The 25,382-nt window shown below is 40.7% G+C and overlaps 1 long non-coding RNA gene across 1 annotated transcript; it reads right to left on the reverse strand.

Annotated features, from left to right (window-relative positions):
* Positions 1-15,378: 15,378 nt before the first annotated feature.
* Positions 15,379-22,508, reverse strand: LOC110289043. Its single transcript, XR_002377320.1, has 4 exons — positions 22,395-22,508; positions 20,088-20,171; positions 17,395-17,571; positions 15,379-15,509 (listed from the first exon to the last, which is right to left on the reverse strand). It is a non-coding gene; the product is annotated as an uncharacterized LOC110289043 (long non-coding RNA).
* Between the last annotated feature and the right edge of the window lie 2,874 nt (positions 22,509-25,382).

Genomic DNA, 25,382 nt, shown 5'->3' on the forward strand with positions numbered 1-25,382 from the left:
AGACTGCCATATCCAGGGATCCATCCCATAATCAGCCTCTAAACGCTGACACCATTGCATACACTAGCAACATTTTGCTGAAAGGACCCAGATAGAGCTGTCTCTTGTGAGACTATGCCGGGGCCTAGCAACCACAGAAGTGGATGCTCACAGTCAGCTATTGGATGGATCACAGGGCCCCAAATGGAGGAGCTAGAGAAAGTACCTAAGGAGCTAAAGGGATCTGCAGTCATATAGGTGGAGCAACAACATGAACTAACCAGTACCCCACCGGAGCTTGTGTCTCTAGCTGCATATGTATCAGAAGTTGGCCTAGTTGGCCATCAGTGGAAAGAGAGGCCCATTGGTCATGCAAACTTTATATGCCTCAGTACAGGGGAATGCCAGGGCCAAGAAGTGGGAGTGGGTGGGTGGGGGAGTGGGTTTCGGAGCATGTGGGGGACTTTTGGGATAGCATTGCAAATGTAAATGAAATAAATACCTAATTAAACAAAAAAGAATTTTCCTAACAAGCCCTCCATCTCTGAGGGAACTCCTCTCTGTGTCCCTCTCAACATCCAAACCTGAAGTCTTTTTATGGGAATGTCAAGGAATTCACTCTATCATTTTGAGGATCATGAGCTTAAAGCCAAAGATAACCAAATTTGTATATTAAGCCAAAGCCAGTCACGAACACAGAGCAGGTTTTTTACCCTTCTTCCAGTCAGAGCCAAACCTTCTCTTTGGTTCTCTTCAGTGATGTTTCTTCTATAAAATCCTTTCTGATTCATGATTTATAATTTTTGCACTTCTGTTTACAACCCTTATAGGGACTTGCTCTTTTAATCATTTAGTTAAACTGGTGCAAGGGGAAAAATAAAGATGTAGACTCTCCCTGAGATATTTCCTTTAATCTAGGAATCAGGGTTTTCAAGTAATGCCACTGCAAAGCTAAGAGTGTTAGTCCTGAGTTGCTTCAAGGATTGGCATGAAATCATGCTCTTAGGTGGCACATTAGAATCTGGATTCTGAGCCACAGAAAATAGTAAATATTCTCTTACATGAATAATCAGAAAGCTTGTCAACAAGGAGCAGAAGCACTTATAAAAACTTGAAGCATGACTGGTAATGAGTGACATTTAACTATAAATGTACATCAGGAGGGCATTCTGTGAAGTTCCTCTAGGTATAATGGTGTTTCCAGAAAGGCTGAACTACAGAACATAGGCAGCCCAGTGTAGAGTTAGACTACATAGAAAACGGTGAGCAGAGCATTAGCACTGGTCTCAGCTTCCTGCCTATAGATGCAATACATTCACTTGCCTCAAGCTTCCTGAGATATTTATCATATGAGCTGAAATTTGAAATTCAAGCTAGAAAATCCCTAAAATGGCATAAGCAGAACTTAATGGACCATTCTGGTGGGAATTTGGAAGACAAGAAATGCCAAGAAAAGAGCAGATAATGGAGGCTCGGCTAGTGAGATTTAGGAACTGCTGTATTGAGAGCTGGGCTAGTGGTTATTATATGACATTTTGGTGAAGAATCTGTCAACATCCTGCTCACGTACTAAGAATTTGAGTGAGACTGCGTTCACAAATCAGGGCCTAATATGTTTAGCATAGAAATCTCAAGACTAGATAGAGCCATGTTATTTTTATTGCTCGTGGCTGTTTTTCAGTTCCATAGTGAAAGTAGGCAAGTAAAAAATAGTACTGAGAAGTTTGACAAGGAAAGAAGCATGGCTTGATTAAAATTTCAGAGACGGCAGCACAGAAGTGGTTGTTATAAGAATTGCTTCATTAAAGAGAATGCTTCACTCTCCTTTCAGACCAGAGTGAAGAGGCACTGCAAAGTAGAAAAAAAAAAAAAGGAGAGGATGTGCTGAGAGCAGCCTTCTCCAGTCACTGCAGCTGTGCCCAGTGAACCCTGTGGAGATGAGGCAGATAATTCAGACCTTCAGAAGGTCTGAACACAGAGCATAAATCTGTGTTTGTCTGGAAGATGACATATTTGTCATCTTAAAAAAAGGAATGGAGACTCAGGTGAGATTACCATTTTCTCTTGGGTGACTGTCTAAGGTGGGACTAGCCAGGAATGCACAGGCTGCATAAGCAGCAGAGCAGATGGGACAGGGTCCTTCTTACTTCCATTTGCACTCAGGATGTGGGGTTGTTCCATAGCCCTCTGTGCACTGGTCTTGCCAGGAGAGAGCTAGTCTCCCAGGAGTGCTGACCCAGGCTTACAGACCAACAGGAGGAACAAGCTGTAGCCAGGGAGAGCAAGAACATCTAACACCAGAGATTACCAGATGCCAAAAGGCAAACGTAAGAATCTTAACAACAGAAACCAAGACTACTATCATGAGAACACAGTACTCCCACCACAGCAAGTCCAGGCTACCCAAACATACCAGAAAAGCAAGATTTGAATTTAAAATCATATCTCATGATGGTGATAGAGGATTTTAAGAAAGACATAAATGAGGTAACCCAATCACGATCACACCCTGGACTACCATATCCAGGGATCCATCCCATAATCAGCCTCCAAACGCTGACACCATTGCATACACTAGCAAGATTTTGCTGAAAGGACCCANATATAGCTGTCTCTTGTGAGACGATGCTGGGGCCTAACAAACACAGAAGTGGATGCTCACAGTCACTTATTGGATGGAACACAGGGCCCCCAATGGAGGAGCTAGAGAAAGTACCTAAGGAGCTAAAGGGATCTGCAGTCATATAGGTGGAGCAACAACATGAACTAACCAGTACCCCACCGGAGCTTGTGTCTCTAGCTGCATATGTATCAAAAGATGGCCTAGTCGGCCATCACTGGAAAGAGAGGCCCATTGGTCATGCAAACTTTATATGCCCCAGTACAGGGGAACGCCAGGGCCAAAAAGTGGGAGTGGGTGGGTAGGGAGTGGGGGGGAGAGTATGGGGGACTTTTGGGATAGCATTGGAAATGTAAATGAGGAAAATACCTAATTAAAAATACTTAAAAAGAAAAAAAGAATTAATAAAAATTGACAGATGGGTGATGCTAAAAAAAAAAAATCATAAGCCACTATTACCCTGATACCCAAACCAAAGAACTCAACCAATTACAGACCTTAAGAATGTAGATGCAAGATTTCTCAATAAAATATTCCAAAACTGAATGCAAAAAACACAACAAAAATATTATCCATTGTGATTAAATTGGCTTCATTCCAAAGATGCAGGGATGTTTCAATGTATGTTAATCAGTAAACAGAATTTACCTTATAAACAAACTAGAAGAAAAAAACATACACGATCATTTCATTAAATGATGAAAAAGCCTTTGACACAATCCAATACCTTTTTCAAAATTTCTTATTAGATATTTTCTTCATTTACACTTCAAATGCTATCCCAAAAGTCCCCTATACCCTGCCCCTATCCTGCTCCCCTACCCTGCAACTCCCACTTCTTGACCCTGGTGTTCCCCTGTACTGGGGCATATAAAGTCTACAATACCAAGGGGCCTCTCTTCCTAATGATTGCTGACTAGGCCATCTTCTGCTACGTATGCAGCTAGAGACAGGAGCTCTTGGGTTACTGATCATATTATTGTTCCACCTATAGGGTTGCAGACCCCCTCAGTGCCTTGGGTACTTTCTCTAGCTCCTCCATTTGGGACCCTGTATTCCATCCAATAGGTGACAGGGAACATCCACTTCTGTATTTGCCAGGTACTGGTATAGCCTCACAAGAGACAGCTATATCAGGGTCCTTTCAGCAAAATCTTGCTGGCATATGAAATAGTGTCTGAGTTTGGTGGCTGATGATGGGATAGATCCCCAAGTGGGCAATCTCTGGATGGTCCATCCTTTTGTCTCAGCTCCAAACTTTGTATCTGTAACCCATTCCATGGGTATTTTGTTTGCTATTCTAAAGAGGAATGAAGTATCCATACATTGGTCTTCGTTCTTCTTGATTTTCTTGTGTTTTGTGAATTGTATCTTAGGTATTCAAACTTTCTGGGCTAATGTCCACTTATCAGTGAGTGCATATCAAGTGAGTTCTTTAGCGATTGGGTTACCTCACTCACGATGATATCCCCCAGATCTATTCATTTGCCTAAGAATTTCATAATTTCATTGATTTTAATAGCTGAGTAGTACTCCATTGTGTAAATATACCACATTTTCTGTATCCATTCCTCTGTTGAGGGACATCTGGGTTCTTTCCAGCTTCTGGCTATTATAAATAAGGCTGCTATGAACATAGGGAGCATGTGTCCTTCTTACATGTTGGAACATCTTCTGGGTATATGCCCAGGAGAGGTATTGCTGGATCTTCAGGTAGTACTATCCCCAATTTTCTGAGGAAAATTGATTTCCAGAGTGTTTGTATCAGCTTGCAATCCCACCAACAATGCAGGAGTGTTCCTCTTTCTCCATATCCTTGCCAGCATCTGCTGTCACCTGAATTTTTGATCTTAGCCATTCTGCCTTTTGTGATGTGGAATCTCAGGGTTGTTTTGATTTGCATTTCCCTGATGATTAAGGATGTTGAACATTTTTTTCAGGTGCTTCTCAGCCCTTTGATATTCCTCAGTTGAGAATTCTTTGTTTAGCCCTGTGTCCCATTTTTTAATGGGGTTTTTTGAATTTCTGGAGTCCAGCTTCTTGAGCTCTTTGTATATATTGGATATTAGTCCCCTATCAGATTTAGGATTGCTAAAAATTCTTTCCCAATCTGTTGGTGTCCTTTTTGTCTTAATGACAGTATCTTTTGCCTTATAGAAGCTTTGCAATTTTATGAGGTCCCATTGTTGATCCTTGATCTTACAGCACAAGCCATTGCTGTGCTGTTTAGGAATTTTTCCCCTTTGCCCATATCTTTGAGGCTTTTCACCACTTTCTCCTCTATAAGTTTCAGTATCTCTGGTTTTATGTGGAGTTCTTTGGTCCACTTAGACTTGAGCGTTGTACAAGGAGATAAGAATGGATCAATTCACATTATTCTACATGATAACTGCCAGTTGTGCCAGCACTATTTGTTGAAAATGCTGTCTTTTTTCCACTGGACGGTTTTAGCTCCCTCGTCAAAGGTCAATTGACCATAGGTGTGTGGATTCATTTCTGGGTCTTCAATTCAATTCCATTGATCTACCTGTCTGTCGCTGTACCAGTACCATGCAGTTTTATCACAATTGCTCTGTAGTACAGCTTGAGGTCAGAAATGGTGATTCCACCAGAGGTTCTTTTATTGTTGAGAATAGTTTTTGCTCTCCTAGGTTTTTTGTTATTCTAGATGAATTTGCAAATTGCTCTTTCTAGTTCAGTGAAGAATCGAGTTGGAATTTTGATGGGGATTGCAATGAATCTGTAGATTGCTTTCGGCAGGATAGCCATTTTGACTATATTAACCCTGCCAATCCATGAGCGTGGGGGATCTTTATATCATCTGAGATCTTCTTCAATTTCTTTCTTTAGAGACTTGAAGTTCTTATCATACTAATCTTTTACTTCCTTAGTTAGAGTCACACCAAGATATTTTATATTATTTGTGACTATTGTGAAGGGTATTGTCTTTGTATTTTCTTTCTCATCTGGTTTATCCTTTGTGTAGAGAAAGGCCACTGATTTGTTTGAGTTAATTTTATATCCAGCTACTGCACTGAAGCTGTTTATCAGGTTTAGGAGTTCTCTGGTGGAATTTTTCCGGTCACTTAAGTCTACTATCATATCATCTGCAAATAGTGATATTTTGACTTCTTCCTTTCCAATTTGTATCCCCTTGACCTCCTTATGTTGTTGAATTGCTCTGGCTAGGACTTCAAGTACAATGTTGAATAGGTAGGGAGAAAGTGGGCAGCNTTGTCTAGTCCCTGATTTTAGTGAGATTGCTTCCAGCTTCTCTCCATTTACTTTGATATTGGCTACTGGTTTGCTGTATATAGCTTTTATTATGTTTAGGTATGGGCCTTGAATTCTTGATCTTTCCAAGACTTTTATCATGAATGGGTTTGGATTTTTTCAAATGCTTTCTCAGCATCTAACGAGATGATCATGTGATTTATGTCGTTGAGTTTGGTTATATAGTGGATTATGTTGATGGATTTCTATATATCAAGCCATCCCTGCATCCCTGGGATGAAGCCTACTTGGTCATGATGGATGATTGTTTTGATGTGTTTGCTGTGTCAATTCTGCCTCCCCCAGAAGCTGTGTAGCTTCTGTAGGCCACACTCTCACCTGTGCAGACTAGTCTCTGAGGGATCCGGGAACCAAGATCACTCCTGTATTTCTTTAAGTGAGTTATTAATGCCCTTCTTAAAATCCTCTACCACCATCATGAGATATGATTAACAATCTGAGTCTTGATTTTGGGTGTGTTGGGGTATCCAGGACTGGATGAGGTGGGAGTGCTGGGTTCTGATGATAGTCCGAGGTCTTGGTCTCTGTTAGTAAGGTTCTTATGTTTGCCTTTCGCCATCTGGTAATCTCTGGCATTAGTTGTTATAGCTGTCTCTGGCTGGAGCTTGTTCTTCCTATGATTTTATTAGCCTCTGTCAGCACTCCTGGGAGTCCAACTCTCTCCTGCATCTCAGTGGTCAGAGTACTCTCTGCAGGCCACCTCTCTTCTGACAGAGGAGGAGTGCAGATGTCTGGAGCTCAGATCTGCTTCCTAGCTGAAGATGAAGGCCCAAAACTGGGCCTGTCCCAGAAGCTATGTTGCTTCTGCAGTCTGCAGGCTCTCCTGCGCAGACTGGGCTCTGAGGGACCCAGGATACAAGATGGCTCTCTCACATGCTCCAGTGGTTCCCTAATATCTTTACATGATAAAAGCCATAGTGAAACTAGGGATATGAAGAAATATCTCCACATAATAAAGATATTTTATAAAAAGCCAAAAGCTAACATCAACTTAGATGAAAAGAAACTCCAAGCATTTCCACTAAAATGAAAGACAAGGTATGAATGCCTTGTACTCTTTCTATATCTGTTCAATATAATGCTAAAGCAAAACGATAGTTGTAGGAGACCAATAAGATACAAGGAGGAAAGGCAAAATCAAAGGTATTCTTTTTTGTTTTTTACTTTGTTTTGTTCGTTTTCCAGACAGGGTTTCCTCTGTGTGGCCCTGGCTGTCCTGGAACTCACACTGTAGACAAGGTTGACCTTGAACTCACACAGATCTGCCTGCCTCTGCGTACTGAGTACTTGGACTAAAAGTAAGCACCACCATGACCAGACACCAAAGTATTTTCATTTGAAGACATACAATCCTAATGATTTTACCAGCAAAATTCTATAGTTGATAAGCTCACTCATTAAATTATCAGGATACAAAATTATCACAAAAAATTAGTAGCCTTCTGATAAACAAAAGAGAAAGATACTAAGAAAGAAATCAAGGAAATAATAACTTTCACAGTAACCTCAGAAATATCTAAGAAGGCGAAATATATGTAAAATGACAATGTTAAAGGAAGACATTAAAAGGCAGAAAGACACCAGGCAGTGGTGGCACAACCTTTAATCCCAGCACTTGGGAGGCAGAGACAGGCAGATTTCTGAGTTTGAGGCCTGCCTGGTCTACCGAGTGAGTTCCAGGACAGCCAAGGCTACACAGAGAAACAATGTCTCAAAAAAAAAAAAAAAAAAAAAAAAAAAAAAAGGCAGAAAGACCTTCAGTACTTATGGATTAGCAGGACTAATGACATAAAACAATGCATCTTACCAAAAGCACTCTATTGATTCAATGAAATCTCCATTAAAATTCCAAAACAATTCTTCACAGAAATTTTGCAATTCATATTGAAACAAAAAGCCCAAGATAGCTAAAACAATCCTGAATAATAATAATAATGATAATGATAATAATAATAACATTGCTAGATCAGGGACTACTGTTGAGCAAGGGGCAGAAAAAATTTGTAAGAACTAGAGGATCAGAGAAGATTGTGTTTCCTAGTGATTTTAGAAGGTGTACCTATAAAACCTAAAACAGTAGAAGTAGGAGGGGAAGGGAGAGGGGGAAAACATGCAGCATCCAGGAGGCAGAAAAGGTACAAAGAGGGATGGGTAACCCAAATGTCTGGATTATATAGGGAAGAGCACCCCAGTCCTCTGGGCTGGAAAGTTTAGGGTAGGAGTTAATTTTTGACACTCAGGAAGACTTTGTAACAGGTAGTGGTTAAGGAATGCAGGGAGACCATGGTGGCTAGCATCTGCTTTAATATGTTAAATAGGCATCTTAGCCACCTGTCCCAGGTTTGAAACCTAAAAACAACACCATTTTTTTTTAAATGTGTGCTTTTACATTTTTATTTTGTTTTCTTTTTAAGAGAGGGAAAGAATATGAATTGCAAGACAATCTGGGAGTATTTGGGGGGAGGAAAAGAATATGATCAAAATGTATTGTGTGAATAAATTATTCACTAAAAAATAAACTTTTAAAAAATGTTCAGTTGAAGGATTTTCAGTATGTTCACAGGATTTTGTCTCCATTCATGTTAAAACATTGTCATCTTCCCCCAGAAGACATCCTGTGGTTGTCACACACTCTGTAATCCTTTCATCTTCCATCTGACTCACCTGTAAGTCTCCTTTATACCTATAAATAGATTGTACAATTCTACACATTTCCTGTAAGTACAGTCACTCAAGTTCTTTTGTGACTGGCTGCTTTTACAATCTCAAAAGTACAATCTCAATTTCATAATTCTTTCAAGGCTTGGCAGTATCCTGGCTACTTTATTGTCAATTTTACACGAGTTCGAGTTATTTGGGAAAAAGTACTCTGAATTCGAAAACAAAACAAAACAAAGAAGCAAAACAAAACAATGCCTCCAAAAGATATGTCTGTTGGCAAGTTTGTAGGTCATTTTCTTAATTAGTGATTGATGTGGGACAGCTCAGCCTATTGTGGGTTGTATAACCTCTGAGCATGTGGCTCAATAAGAGCACAAAATGATCAAGCCAGGAAAAGCAGTTCTGTAAAGCAGCACTCCTTTAGGGGCCTCTGCATCAGCTCCTGCCTCCAGCTCACACCTAGTTTGAATTCCTGTATTGGCTTCCCTTAGGAACTCTGACTCAGGATTTGTAAATCTATCAACTTCCTACTCCGAGTTGCTTAGTTTTATCACAGCAATGGAAACCCTAGCTAATTCAACCAGATTGTAGCATTCTTATAAAAGAAGCACCATGAAAGCATGTGTACTCAGTTTTGTGCCTTTCATTTTTCTTTAACCATTAGCCATCAACTTATGGAACTCATGTGTTGAAATAATTCTGTTCATCCCGAGATTTGCTTAGAAAAACTAAGTCCACTGTTTTGGGCCAAATATAAAGCAAACTTTATTATATATTAAAGGACGGGCTTTAGTCAGGACCATTCTAAGAACTATAGCCCCGGCACTCCAGGAAGTTAGCTGGTCCTTGTGCAGGCAGGGCTTAAAGGATTATTTTTGGCATTACAACTGCATTCCACAGCACAGGGCTGGACATGAAGATGATCAGAGTTGTTACCAGTTAGCTTCCTATTCATATTGGTTTTTCTTTGTGTAGGTTGCTTCCTCCCAGAAAGTCCATGCCAGGGTCGCTAACTACAGTAGTCTTGACAGATAATATGTTCACTCGGTGGCACATGTTACTTGGGCTGGAGAAGATGATATGAAACTTAAGGACTTGAAGCATCAGAGCAGTAGAACTGATGTGTTCCAAGGGAGGCTGAGAAACTACCACTTTGCAACAGAATCATAGTTGACTGCCAAGTAATTTTCCTCAGCAAGAAAATTCTCAGAATAATGAATAGGAAGAGAAAGTCTCTGTCACCCTCATTACTGCTGTGTACTTTTCTCAGCACTTTTTTTTTGGCTTGTGAATAGTAGGTCAATCTATCTAAGCACCTTTCTCCTTCTATTGTATACCTTGAGACATTTCTCCCTCCCACACATAAATTAAATATAGAAGATTGGTATTTTTAGTTATTTTTAAAGAGGACCGCTTGCCGTTAACTATCAAACTTGAAGACTCCATTATATAATCCTCAAACCAGTCTTCTAACTGATGTGATTGCAAATATTTCGTCTTGTCATATTCCCAATTCTCCTCACTCTTATTTCACTTTTTTGACAGCGCACATGAAACATAAGAGGGTTTTTTTGTCTTATGTTTTATTTTACTTATACAATTTAATTAAAATGCATCACTTTCCTCTTTCCCTTCTTATTCTTCAGCCCCTCCCAATTTTCCTTCTTGTAACTTCTCCCTTGCGTCCCAACTCTCATATGTATGTTTCTGTATGCACATACAGTGTGTATGTATGTTTATGTATGTATATGTGATATATACTTTTCTTGTTTGTATAGGGTCTTAGGGATGACCACTTTGTCTTGGACAACCAAATTTTGAGTTCATAGACTAATTTGCCTCTCAGCAGTCATTTGGTGGCTGTAGTTACTTTTCCAGGGATGTGACTCTATTGAGATTTCTCCCCTTCCTCATTAGCATGTCTTTTGATATGGCTAAGTTCAGATCTTGTTTATGCAGATCTCTACTATAATCTTCCCTGAGCCATAGATCAGGAGCTGTGAGGCAGTTGCACACACTGGGACTAGGCTTTCTATAATTTGTTAATCTCTGAGTTATTGTGTCCAGTTGTTTTCTGACAACAACAACAAGAACAACAACAAAACCCAGCTTCTTTGATGAAGGTAATAGTTACACTTAGATGTGAGTATAAGGATCAGATTTACAATGTAGTTAGGAATTATTCTGGTTTAGCAAGGTGGCGGTCCTAGGTTATCTTCTACAAAGCAACACTACACTCACCCTAGTACTGTGTAACAGTTTCCTCCTACAAAGAAACATTGTGATCTGCAGGGAAGCTCCTTAAGCAAGAAAGTAAACAACCCAAAATAGCTTCAAAAAACCAGAATCTGACCAGACTCATTAGGGTAGCCAGATTCACTCTCTCTCAGTGGAACAACAAAGTTCCAGGGAGTTACTCCCAGACAATTCAGGATGTAAAGAAGACTGAGAGAAGACCAGCTGCCTGGAAGAAGAGGAAAGCAGTGGAGCTGCCTAGAACTTGTTTAGACCAAGGGAACCACTGAGTACCTTGGAAAGGACATTCTTTGGACTGTTGAATGTTGCTTTGTTCTGTGCTTTAGGTTCACAGCTTGTGTGAGTTATCACTCATGGGTTTTAATGATCCAGCTGTCTTTGAGTCATTTCCATTCCTGTAAGTAACCTACCTACTGCTTTGAATAACCTCAAGAAAACATTAGTTCACCAAGTTGGACTTTAGTGGCATCCATATTTTGGTCTCTCTTAGGCTCCCTCTCTGGGGTATGAGTAGACATGTGTGTAGCATTTCCTGACGAAAAGTCTTGTCACACAACACCTAGGAAGTCGGCTGTGCAAACTCATAGTGTACAAAGGGCAGAGATAATTTCTCCTCCCTGAGACTTCAGCATAGAGCTATACAATTCCCATAGAGACAGGACAAAGGCTGCTTTGCCTATCCTCCCTCTGTGTCGCTTTGAGGTGCTAATCAGAGGCTGTAGCTTCCAGCAGTAAAGTGACTCAGACATGCAAATCAGCTGCAGAAGCAAAGTACCTAAACAAGTGGTTTGGGGCCTAATTTCTGTGTGGAGATAAAATTGATATGAAAAAGGAACTCACTCTACATCTCTATTCTGTGCAGTCCACTGTCTCTTAGATCCACATTGTCTCTGAGGAGACAGGGAAGAAGAAAGGTCAAAACTCTACTATTCTTACTACAAGCATCCTGAAGTAGGGATGTGAATCTAGACATTGGTTTCACCTTCCATACTGGCCACTGCATCCCTTTGGGCTGGTTGTTGAGATACCTGATTGCTAACAAGGGCCACAGTGTCTCAGGGTGGAAGGTTCATTCTCTGTGTGAAAGGAACAGAATTTAAATTTTAAAATACTGTGTGATAAAGCATACATGACATGAAAAAATGACTGTTAACTTTCATTAGTGGATGGCTCCGTGGTATTAGTAATGTTCATGCTGTTGTATGCCCACCATAACCTTCTACCTCCAAAAAACTTTTTGCTTTCCTAGATGGAAAGTAAGAGACCATTAATGTTAAGTCTCTTCTCCCTGGTCTCTGGCACCACCATTTTCCTTTCTATCCCCGTGAATTCTAGAAGCTTCGGAAAAGTAAAATGATTTTGTCCTTTTGGGAATGGTTTGTTATATGTAGTTGAATGATCTTAAGAATAAGCTTTGTAATGGCATGCCATCAGATTTCCTTCCTAATTAATGCTGACTATTATCACATGTCTGCTTGTACTATGATTTCTTTATTCATTTGCTTATCCAAGGGCATCCAGAATGGCCTTTTCCTGTTATAGTGGATGATGTCTGTAAAAACATGATGCACAAATATTTAAGCTCTCAAGTTCAGAGTTTTTGATATATGACGCAATGTAGAGTTGTAAGATTATATGTTTCCATTTTCAAGAGGTTGTCACAGCCTTTTTCTACAGTGACTGTATCATTACCGTGGTCTACCATTAGTGTATCATACTCTATTTGTCACTGACCTGTAGTATTTCTGCCTTAAACATCCTTCGCAATAGATTTGTTTGCCATTACCTTCATGACTAATGATGAATAGCTTCTGAGATGCTTATACTTGACTTTGTCTTTTGGCAAGATGCACTTTCCTGTACTGCTTGCTTGCTGTTGTTTGCTATAGCCGGATGACTTGTAAATCTTCACACAAAAAGGAGGGTAGGAAGAATGAGCCTCTATTACTCAAGAGTAAGGGACTATTGCAGTTACTAACAACATCTACTACTGCTGCTCAGAGGGATGACAAGGTAACGTTCAGCTACTGTCCCAGTGCTGGGTTGAGTACCTTTATAACTGTCTTATTTTTAATTCTCACATAACTTGAGCCACAGACAAGTGGAGGGGAAAAGTCTTTATGGAAAGTGTAACAGTAAAAAAAAAATTGCTGGAAATCGAATAAAGAAAACTAGCTTGGCCACTCCAGGGAGTGAAGGAAGGAACGATGTACCAAGTCGGTTCATACCATCTTTCAAGGAGACAGACAAGCATAGACAGCTAGATTCTCTACAATGCAGGCAGTGATTTTAGAAATGGAGAACCAGTTCTTTTTGAAAATATTTCAAAGAAAGCAGCAGCTATAATTACAATGTAGCAGAGAGGGCAGATATTTCATGAAACTCTGAGGTGTGCTGTAGTCAATTTCAGTACAGGAATATAGATTATTGCCATCTCCTCCTCTTTCCTTCTTTTGGTGGGGGAAGTGGGAGTGGTGCAATGTATCTGTACATATCTCAGGATACCTCATAAGTCACTATGTAGCCAAGAGTGGCACTGGTTTCTCAATACTCCTGTCTCAGGCTTCTTGATGCTGAGGTGTAAGCTATCTCACTAGATTTGGAACATTGACACTTCTAACAGACCTTCTAGGTTAGGTCTTTCCAAAGTTTTCCTCTTCTTTTCATTTACATGACAATTTTATCATGAAGAAATAATTATCACTCTTCTAAATAGGAGAAGGATTGTAAAACACAATGTCTTGCTCTGGATTGGAGTTAGTATCACTCTAGACATCCCATCATCTTTCTTTAAAAACTCCCTCATTTTAAGTTTGGGTATGCATGTTGCATTGAAATTTTAAAATCCTTTGCAATCAATGAACCCATATGCACAAAGAAAATTAGATAACAGAGGAATTATTATTTTACATATTTTTGTCCTCTTCAAATATAAATTATGGTATGTAATATAAAGGTTCCCAAAGAAGCTTTTATCATAATCTCCAATAGCAAAGGTGGAAGAGGTGGGGTCCCTCAGCATATAGCAATGACTTGCTTGACACTGGAAGCTCAGAGACAAAGGCACACAGATATCAAGGCCTCTAGAAGCTGGGAATGAAGGATTGGCAGCCTCACTTCTTAACATGGAGAAACCCGAAGGTCCTTAACATGCAGAGAAATGAACACACAGAGATACATGAAAAAGCATATATGGACACACATGTAGACACCAACACTGACACACTCAAACATACACATTCATACAAAAACACAGTAACACACATACCTCGGCAGCCTGAGGATATCAGGAATCAGGCTCCCAGGATAGTACCAGAGATTCAGCTCTGGGCAAGGGCTCCTGAGTGGTGACAGGGCTTCGGGAAAAGTCACAGTGGGACTGCAGTAGGAGTGGCCACTATGTGGGCTGAGTTAGGAGAAATGGGTAGCCATATTCTCCTCAGACAAGAACTGCTTGTGCAAATGTGCCCTGGCGTCACCCAAGTGGTGGCCTGTGGTCCTGACTTGGTGGATCTTGCCACACGGGCTGTTGCAAGATCATTATGGCTCAGGGTCATGCAGATAGAGGGGTGGGATTCAAGCAGCAGAGGTGGAGCCCTAATTACTCAGTCATTCTGATGTGTGTAAGGTAAAATCTCAAAATTATCTTGATTTGCATGACCCTGATGGCTAAAGATGTTAAACATTTCTGTAAGTGTTTCTTAGATATTCTCCTTTCCTCTTTTGAGAATTTACTGTTTATATCTGTATCCCATTTTTAAGTTTTTTGTTTGTTTTTTTCCCACTTTGATATCTAGTTTCTTTATTTCTTCTTATAATTTGCCTACTAATCCTCTATTGGATGTGTAGTTGGTAAAAAATATCTTTGCCTAGTCTATTGTTTGCTGCTTTGTCAGAATGATAGTGTCTTTCATCTTACAGAAGCCTTTCAGTTTCATGAGGTTCCATTTATTAATTGTTCATCTTGCTGCTGCTATCATTTCCATGTAGAGACAGGCATTTGACCTGTCAGAGTTTTCTACAATTAACCTACTTTAAGATATTTCAGTGATCTTGAAAGACTGAGACAAGCTCGCAAACAGGCTATTCATTTAGCTGTTATTTTCTTTCCTTGTTACATCTGGGTGTTGCAGTAAATCTCCAACCCAAATATGCCTTGCCAATGAAAACACAACTCACAGGAGAATAGAATTAACATCAAGTATAATTAGCCCCAGAACATCCCACAACATCTGGGTATCCAAATATTCACATGAAACATTACAGTGGAGGAGAAATCATTTATATGCTACTTTCTCTATTTTATCTGAACATACTTGATTATTTCTAAAGTACAAAAATAAATAACTTACTTGTTAAAGATATATGAAAACCAATAAACAAGAAACCAAATAAGAACTAGTAGAATATTGTGAGGTATAGTATCCAGTTTCCAGGCTTGCATCATCTGTTGGATGTTCTGAAGAAAGCTTCTTTACACTTGTTTCTGAGATGGTAGCATTAAAAACTCTGGACCTTCCTCTTTGAGCAACAGAAACACCACTCCTAAATCCATACTCCCCTCTCAGTCAGATTCAAAGACATGTAACTCCTTTCCAGAGGCTCTGAAAAACTTTGTGCATTCTATGTAATGATGTGTGCACAGGTGATGCTGTTCTTAGCGGCCTCAGCCCCACTTCTTGCTCTTCTGTAGACACATCTAAAGAGATGAGAGTCAAAGTAAGCCAGAGATTTTCAGGAGCATTTTACTAGAATGTTATAGGAAAAAACATAGTTATTGATGGCTGGGAACTAGATCACTACACAACGCAAGTAGGATCATTTCTGAAAATTAACCAATGATTTTTTTTTTGTTTCATCTTCTTCATAGTACCTCCAAAATTTGACCCTGTATATGTGTACTCATGCATACATGTGTGTGGTCATGTCTGTGTGTGTCTATGTCTATATCCTGGTGTATAAGTTCATGTGTGTTCAAAAGCCATTGTGAGTATTTGCTACTGTTTGAGGAGGTCAGTTAAGTCCCTCCCTGAAACTTCTTGCAATATGTTTTGACACACTCTTACCTGGAATGTGGACTGTCAATTAGATTAGACTGTCTGCACGGAGAGCATGAGGGATCTGCTTCCTTCTCAGTGAAATTCAGATTATTGGCACACTGAAGAGCCATGCCGGGGTTTAACTTGGTTTTTGTAAATCTAAGCTCAGTTCTTCATACTTTATTATCAACCATTTTCTATAGAAAGTTCCTCCTTTGCCATAGACATGGTGTCAGATTGGGCTTCAGGGTAGGTTTCATGGCTAGATTCTCATCTCCTTATATTTTTCATGAACCTATCTATTCTAGTCCACAGAACTAATGTTCATTGCTCCTAAGTTTAAAATCCTTGGTTGCAGCTCTGTATAGTAAACAGAAATAAGTGGAGTCATAATGTAATTTTTTTTGGTGGACTCAAGAGAAGTTAAAAATTAAGGAAAAAATTATTTGTGTGTGAGTGTGTGTGTGTGTGTTAGTTTGGATTTCCATTCCTGTGAAGAGACACCCTGACTAAGGCAAATCTTGCAAAGAAAAATATTTAATTTTGGCTGGCTTACAATTTTCGACATTATTTAGATAATATATAGTTCAATATATTACCATCATTACAGGAAGCAGAATTCTATATCTTGATCAACAGACAGCAGAGAGGCCGTGTCTAACATTAGGTCTACCTTGAGACTGCCTTCACAGTCACACTCTCCATCCAACATGACTACACCTATTCCGATAAGGTCACACTTCCTAGCAGCACCATTCCCTATGGGCCTATGGGGGCCATTACATTCAAATAACCACAATATATATGTATGCACATTTATTTCCTATATATAAATGCACACACACACACACACAAACACACACATTTTGATATGTGCTAGCATCTAAATATAGGGTCTGCAGGTTGAAGGAGACACAGAATTATTGTGAGCAAAGAACCCATAGCTGATAAAGCCTTGGTGTTATTGAGCTAACTGCCGTATTTGGAAGGCATATCTATTATGTCTTAGGGGCTGCAATGGGTATATTTCTAGGAACTGAATTGGAACTTATTGCCTAAGGGTATAAAGCTTTTGTTTTCAGAAGGAATGGGCAAGTTACTTATGTAACTCAGTTTCTCTGCATCATGGTACTTAGACTAATGCATTCCCACGGAGTGTCCCACAGACTCAAGAACCAAGCTGTGAAGAAGTTTCATTTACCCCTTAAACTCTTTCCAATAGTCAAACAATTCAGAGAGAGGTCACAAACTAATGACTGTGTTCCTCTATAGTAATGCATTACTAAGGTCCACTTTGACATACAGAGTATTGGAGAGTCATGGCCTGGCAGTCCTGAACACTGAATGTCTCATGTGTTTGAGATAGTTACCCATGGGCTGAGGGTAACTGATGATGAGGTTGACTGACTGTAAGTGTGATCAGAGTTCCATTTTCACACATGGATGATCCAATGGCATTTTGTGTGTTCTTTCAGAGGATTCTGAAGTGTACTTGGCATGCGTTCATTTCCTGAGATGAATGGTCACTATGTGACACATACTAACCTTTTGGGGCAGTTGTGAGTTGTCCAACTTGGAAGCTGTCATCTATCTGTGTCATGCACAAGAACACCACAAAAAATAAATGTCCTTTGGACAAGGAAAGGGAGCTCCTTTCTCAGCATGCTGCAAGGATCCTGGAGTGTCAATCTTGAACATTTTCAGGGATGTTATTAGGAATATCTACATGGAATGAGAGACATGGATAAGCCCTCTGTTTTATGAAAAGGCAAGCAGGAGTATTTTCAACAGTCAGCACCTTAGTAGATGCAACTCCTAGGTCAAGCCAGAAACCTGACACCTAGATGTCACTGGATCAGTAAGCAAGAGGTCTCCAGGATGCAATGGGGAGGACATAAGCTGAAATACCCAGCAAAGGGGAGATAGAACCTGCAGAGACCATCTCCATGGGCATGATCCCCAGTTGAGGGATGGAGCCACCCACCCATTTCAAACGTTTTATCCCAGAATTGTTCCTATATAAAGGAAATGCAGAGACAAAAGATGGAGCAGAGACTGAATGAAATGCCTTCAAGAAAATGTCATACCTAGGGATCCATCCCACCTACAGACACCAAACCCAGACTCTTGCTGGTACCAAGAAGTGCTTGCTGACAGAGGTATGATATAGCTGTGCCCTGAGAGGCTCTGCCAAAACCTGACCTATACAGATGCAGAACCTCACAGCTAACCCTCAGACTGAACCCAGGGACCCCAATGGAAGAGATAGGAGAAGGACTGGAGGAGCTGAAGGAGATTGTAATTCCCATCAGAAAAACAATATCAACTAATGAGACCACCCAGAGCTCCCAGGAACTAAACCCCAACCAAAGAGTACATATGGGGGGAACCATGGCTCCAGTTACATATGTAGCAGAAGATTGCTTTATCTGGCACCAATGGCATGAGGGGCCCTTGGTCATGTGGAGGCTAGAAACCCCAGGGTTAAGGGGATATTAGAGAAGTGAGGTGAGAATGGGGACTGGGGGCGGGATAATATCCTCATAGAGGCAAAGGAGAGATGGTATGGGACAAGCAGTTTGTGGAGGGGAAACTAGGAAGGTGGACAACATTGAAATACAAAGGTAGAAGAGATGGCTCAGTGATTAAGAGCACTGGCTACTCTTCCAGAGGTCCTGAGTTAAATTCCCAGCAACCACATGGTGGCTCACAAACATCTCTATATTAGGATCTGATACCCTCTTCTGGTGTGTTTGAAGATAACTACAGAGTACTCATATAAATAAAATAAATAAATCTTTAAAACTAAAAAAAGAAATATAAATAAATAAAATAATCAATTAAACAACAGAAAATATTTACACAATGGAGTATTCCTAAGCAGTTTAAAAGAAGAATGACATCATGAAATTTTCAGGCAAATGAATACACTTAGAAAAAAATCATCTTGAGTGGCATAACCAAAACCAAAAAGATACATATGATATTTATTCATGTATATGCATATATTAGCCATAAAGGAAATGATAACCAAGCTGCAATCTTTGGACCCTGAGAGGTTAGATTAAGCAGACACCTAGAAAGGGAACATATGGATCTTCATGGGAGGGGGAAATAAAATAGTTTTTACATGTAAAGCAGGGACAGGTGGGGATGGGAGCAGATGAGGATAGGAGTTCTGGGAGGGGGGCGGTTATGAGAATGACTGGTGAAGTTGGGGTGGAAAGAGAGAGTGCCAAACCCTGGGAAAGAAGATTGGAATTTGGAGATATTTGTTGTGGAAATGAGGTGCAGTGAAATCTTTCTGGAATTTATAAAAGTGATCCTAATGAGGACTCTTAGAAATTGGGACTGTGAAGACTCAACTGGCCATCTCTGGTAAGCGGGCATAGCTTCTAGTATTGGGACTCCATTGCATTCAATTGAGTTACTGGCTAGATGATCCCATGGAAATTTTCAAACAACCCAGGCTGCTGCCAAGAAAAAAAGGTATCTAAGGGGAGCTCCACCTTCTCTGAGGAGAGGGCAATGGGATAGGAGGACGAGGAATAAGTAAGGCTCTGACTGGGAGCAGAGGAAAGAGGGGGGCTGTTATAGAAGTGTAAAGTGAATAAAATAAACTATTGAAAGAAATTAAAAAGAACAGTGACTAGATATACCCAAATGCTCAAGCCAATTTGTTTTTCTCTCAGCCATCTGTCAAAGTGTTCTGAATGCCAATTCAAAGATGATTTTGGAATTCTACTGAAATATTTCAAGCTTTTTGTTTGTAAATATTATCTAAACAAAGTTGCAGAGAGATGGTCCAACAGGATGCCCTCAATTTCACTGTCTTCATGTAAGTGAGCCTGTGATTTTGGGTCCATGGCCACTGCTCTTCTCAGGAAAACAAATCTAGAGCCACAAAAGGGATGCACATTCACATGGAAAGTCTGTGGTAAGATATATTCTTTATTTGCTCAGGCAGATTTCATGGCCAAAATGCAAAGTATCTAAGGTGGGGAGTGAATCAGGTTTATCTACCCACTGGGTGGCTTTCACAAAGAGATCCACCTATAGAGTCACCTGATATCATTAGCAATTTGGAGTGGTTATGTGTAGCTGGACAGTAGAACAGAAACATTTCATTGTCTACCACAGCATCTCCTTCTGATGTTGTGTGCAAGTCTCTGAGCTCCTCTAGAGCTCAGGCATGATATGATAGTCATTCATGGAAAGTGTAGGTGAAAGATGCTCACCTCAGGCAGCATCACGAATGCTGTGTGTGCACAACCTCATGTCGGGAATTATCTGGGTACATGTTTCAAGATGTTGCCAGGCATCTACAAGAGAAGGATTATTTTCCAATGAAGCTGCCAGAAAGATTCTTTCACCAGCTCAAGTCCTGTTGCCTTTCAGACAAGAGCAGGTTTATTTTAGGTGGAATTCAGTACCTTGTGAAACAGGTATTCATTTTCTCCTTAAGTGATCTACCTGAGGATGAACTCAATGGGTCTCTTGAGGAATTTCTGTCTGAAGGGATTCTCTAGCCTGGATCCCTGCTGCTGTTCTGTCCCAGGAACAGGCTCTAGGAGTCAGGAGGAGAAGCAGTTTCCCAACCACCTGTCTGGGTTGGACACTGTGCATTCTGTACACCACCTTGTTTAACACTTGCCTAGATGAGTCAGAATGCATAGATGGTGAAAATGATCCTCCACCACAGAACTTGTCTAACAGAGCCTGCAGATTTGACAGATGAAAGCAGGGTCAGTGAGAGATCTGGACTCTAGTGTAGACCCTAAGACTACAAGGGAATACAGTGTTTGTGATCATATCTGAGTCATATATTTGAAACAGTGTGCCAGACAATCATGCTCTGTCCAAGAGAGCAAGTTACTGAGCATATATGCGACTCAGATTTCTTCTCTGGGAGATGAATATTACTGGCCAATATTTGGGTCAAGTGTGGCTAGCTTCTGGTACAAAAGCTAGTGTTGACTGCACCTCTCCGGGTGTCTCCATCAGGCAGGCTATGTGGAAAGTAAGGTGCTGAGTCTGTGAGTGTGGCCCCATTAAGCTGACTTCTCTTTTCTTGGGTAATAGGGTTAAGGAAGCAACATGATCCCTCCAGTGGCTGTAACACAAAATGTCCCCAATATATTTTTACTGGCCTCTTGGGCATCAATTCTGCACTGTGAAATTCACATACTTGGAGTCAACTGCACATGGTGTAGCCGAACAATCACTTGTCCTGTATCTCCTGAGATTCCTTGATATGGCTACATTACTCAAGTCTCCTTTTCCTTGGTCCTGCTTTAAGTGAAGTGTGTGAGGAATCAAGAGCACCTTAGTGGACACTAACTAAGAAGCAGATCAGTTATGGGCCAAGGAAAAATGACTAATACATCTTGGTTGGCTTCTTCAGCTACTTTGATGGATCTCTCATAATCTAGACTCTGAAATTTAATACAAATGCAGTGACGGCACCCAGTGGCAGAAAAAATGTCAGGACATAGTTGTAAGTGAAGATCCTGAGCCTCTTTACTTTAAACCCTTCTTACTTGAATAATTTCAGACAGAGAATCACTTACACTAAGTTATTCCAGGTTCCCTCTTTATCCATTCCTTAATGGGACTCTCTCTCTCTCTCTCTCTCTCTCTCTCTCTCTCTCCACTCCCCTTCTCCCCCCTCTCCTTCTCCTCTCCCATTCATTTTTTATACTCTATAAATAGTCAATGACCCTTTCTGAAAGAGTGTGAAAGGCTTTCCTAGGCAGAATCAGGATTCCTGACCAGTAGACCAGTGTGAAGTTAGGCAAAATTTCAAGAGCTTATCTTCTACAATCACTGTTCTAGGCTAAGTAAGCCCTATGAACCCTCCAAAGTGTGGCAGCATATAGGTATTCTGTGTATAGTTGTGCCCATTTCCCTCCAGATTGTAGGTACTCTCCTGTTAGGAGACAGATATGGTTCTGAGAAAACTCTGCACACTGAGGCTCCTTAGCACACAGATTAAACTGAGCCAGAATGCATGGACTATGACTTCTGTAATGGGAGGGATACAGGACTAAAGGCAGGCTGCAAACACAACAGCAGGGAGGGGACCTAGAGGAAGGAGGGTATGGAGCTGTTCTGTCCTCATGTAGGAAATCTGATGAGAATGAGAGAAACGAGTATTGCTGTGGTATTTCTCTACAGGCTTGGCCACAAAATTGACACATTCCTGGGTAGATTGCACATGTTATTGGCTCAAAGTGCCATCTGAAAGGATGCTGTGAGAGGCCAGGCCTGGGCCATGTTTCCTTATTAACTGTGGTTCCCTGTGGAGCAACCCAGGGTAGATGGTTTACCTCCTCCTGTGATTTATAGAGCCTCTATTCTGGATAAACATGCACACTGTACTCTGGATTTCCTGCAGGACTCTTCCTTCATTCTGCTCTCTCAGTCCACAGCAGGCAATCCCGTGTTTCACAATATATAAAGCTTATCCCTTCAAAGAAGTAGGATATGTGAAATGGACCTTGTAAGGCAGTAGTTTTCTGCCCTGTTAATTCCTCAAAACTTACTACAGTTCCTGCTGCTTCCACAAACTCTGCTTCTCATCCTCTGCTGTCCATCTTGAGCTCAACTACTTCATTTTACACAGAAGCAAGAAATTCTGGGGTACAGGCAACTTGAAATCCGATTTTTAAAATTTCATATCCATCCATGGCAAACATTTAATGTGTCTGTTTCAATGGAATAAGACAATATCAAAAAGAAAACTTCATGAAAAACTTATATGAAGCAGATACAGGGAATCAAACACATGCCCAGCCTCAATTTTGAAATTTTGACATTTTCAGAAACAGATCAAGATGAATGGCCTATGTGTTACAAGCCTTTCCCCAAAGACACAAATGGGTTGTTTTCACTCGTGTATAAGTTTGATGGTTAGGAGCCTGAACATCAATGACAAAGCTGTAAGGACATGGAATAGGACAGTGGTGTCCTTGAGATGTTCAACAACATTTAGTGATGCAGACAGTTCACCTCTCACATTACAGACACTCCAGAGTGTGCTGCACAGTCCTTTGGGTGTTTCAGAGCCAGATTCTTGCATCCCTGGCTTACCCAGCGAGGATGAACAAGTTTCTGCGATTTAAATATCAATGGAAAGTAGTTTGATAAGCAGAAAAGCACTGTGGGACCCATGAAAGCCAGGCTAGAGAATGGATATCAGCAGATGGTTAGACCATATCTGGGTGTTGGATCAAGAGAACAGGATGCTCTTGTTTACCTTGGTGACCATGAAGTGAAAACTGCCTTCAACAATATAATACAGGCACCAGTTGTCTCAGTGACCCACCCTAGTCCTCATGTGTGACATCTTGGCTCAGATGAAAAAAACTCCATCAATCAGACTGGCTAGCCACTTTAGATTGTCCTGGGTTTTCATGTTGAGGTCACATGACTTGTGCCTGGAATGCAGGTGAGGAATCCACTGAAAGCAGGCAACGTTATAGAGTCACACTCTGTGGCTTATTTTCAAGGGTGTGTCACGTAGAGCAAACTGATATCTCTCCACAGAAGTATTCTAGATGAAATTCCCACCTTAAGCTACCCATTCCCATGAGAACATAGACTTTTTTTCTGAAGATTAGATTTGAGGTTTGCTCCCAGTTCATAATCCACCATGGATGAATTGGAGGGCAGTGCCTCCAATTCAATTCTCTCCATGCCAAATGATAAAAGCACAAAACTGACATGATTCTATATTGAAAAATTAGAAGATTTTATTATTGCTGCTGTCCCGTATTTAAATTAGGCAAGTACCTGTGTACAATCCTAGCACGCAGGATACAGTGGTGTGGGGGAATCTCTGTGAGTTTTAGAGCCACCTATTTTACATAAAGATTTCCAGAACAGAAAAAGAAAGCTATATAGTATGTTCCTGTCTCAAAAAATATAAAAGTTCAGGACAGGAAATTTTCCTATCTCATTTAGAGAATGCAACAGGACCCCCATTCAACAGGAACCCCATTCTTTCAACAGCTCTAGCTTCATTGATGTGCAAAAGAAACACAAGATGACCCTGTCTGAAGCCACAGAAGTCAAAATTGCTTTTGCTCACTATGGTATGGAAAGAGCTTTTTGTTTTGGCTACACAGGACTCACCAGATGATCTGGTTTCTAGAAAGTATTAACAGCCAAGATTCCAGTCATATTGCTGGGAAGAATACTGGGCCAATGCTGTCGATATGCCCAAGTGCTCCATTAAAAACCCAGGGACAGGTGGTCAGAATGGAAGCTGGCTGCCAAGTACAAAGGAGCAAATACTTCTTGCCTTACCACATTTCTGCCAGCTTTCATTTTCCAATTGTTGTCAGTACACAATCAACACTTTCCCTCTGTGTATGGGATACTAGCCTAAACTACTTTATGGGTTCCTTTTTTCCACTATGCTAAGACCAGGTATCAGAGACTCATGTTCTACAACAAATAGATACTTAGTATATTCAGCCTTACTTTCAAGTGCATGGTTCCCACAGATTAGGCCTCAGATTCTCTGTGGAGCTCAGTTGCCATGTCAACCCAGTGATCTGCTTCTTACCTGGAATGTGTCCTGGAAAACACCTCACAAAACACATCACTAGGACTCCATACTCCACCAGTGGATAACATTTCCAACACCATGATCACCAATGGTTTTTTTCTAAGCCTGAATTCTTGGTTGGCAATAGATACAATGAAGTACCATGGCTGCTGTCCTCCTAGAGACAATACCTGGCATCAGGCCTGGCAAGGTCTACTTAATTTTCTATAGTGGAACAGAACAATATTATAATAGATGAAAGAGGCTGTGAGGACAAAGACACAGGTACAATATGAATCAAATGATGGATATGCCACACCTTCCATTTGTTGCCCAGAACAAGAGAGTGTATTTAATGAGGCATTCTCGCACTTTTCTACCTTGACAGTAACCATCAGAGCAGGGCCTCTACACATGGCTTGCCCAGTCCTGTCTACTCATACTGTCTGCAGGGCACATTTGTTCCAGGTCTTCCTTGTTCAAGACCCCTGCCTCAGTCCACACATTTATCCATTTCTCCTTAATTATTGACAGCAAGTATCTCAGCACACACTTGATTTCTCTCTCTACAGGGCCACTCATTTCCTCCTTTCTCTATCCCTTCCTCTTACCTCCATTTGTAATCAAGTGATTAAAGTGGAGCAAAGCCTGAGACCTATAGACATGTCTGTTGTTTCCAGGAGTAACTGTTTTAGATGCTGTGAAAGCCTTTTCCCACCAACCTGACAAAACTGGGGATCTTAAACTTTTATTGCACCAATGCTGCATGTGACTACTCAGGGAAGTCCAGCAAGCAGTGCAGGTGTTCCAGTAGCTGAACCACTCTACACATGGTAGCTGAGGCTCTTTATTTGGAGGAAGAATGCTATGACCTGTAGCCCTTATATCTTTTTACACATCACCTTGGATTTCTGCCTTGCAACCCTCTCTTTGCACAGCACAATACACTTCTCCTCAAAAGGAGCAGAAGAAATCATGA

Source organism: Mus caroli, unplaced genomic scaffold, assembly GCF_900094665.2.
Source record: "Mus caroli unplaced genomic scaffold, CAROLI_EIJ_v1.1 scaffold_10219_U2_1, whole genome shotgun sequence".
Taxonomy (NCBI): Eukaryota; Metazoa; Chordata; class Mammalia; order Rodentia; family Muridae; genus Mus; species Mus caroli.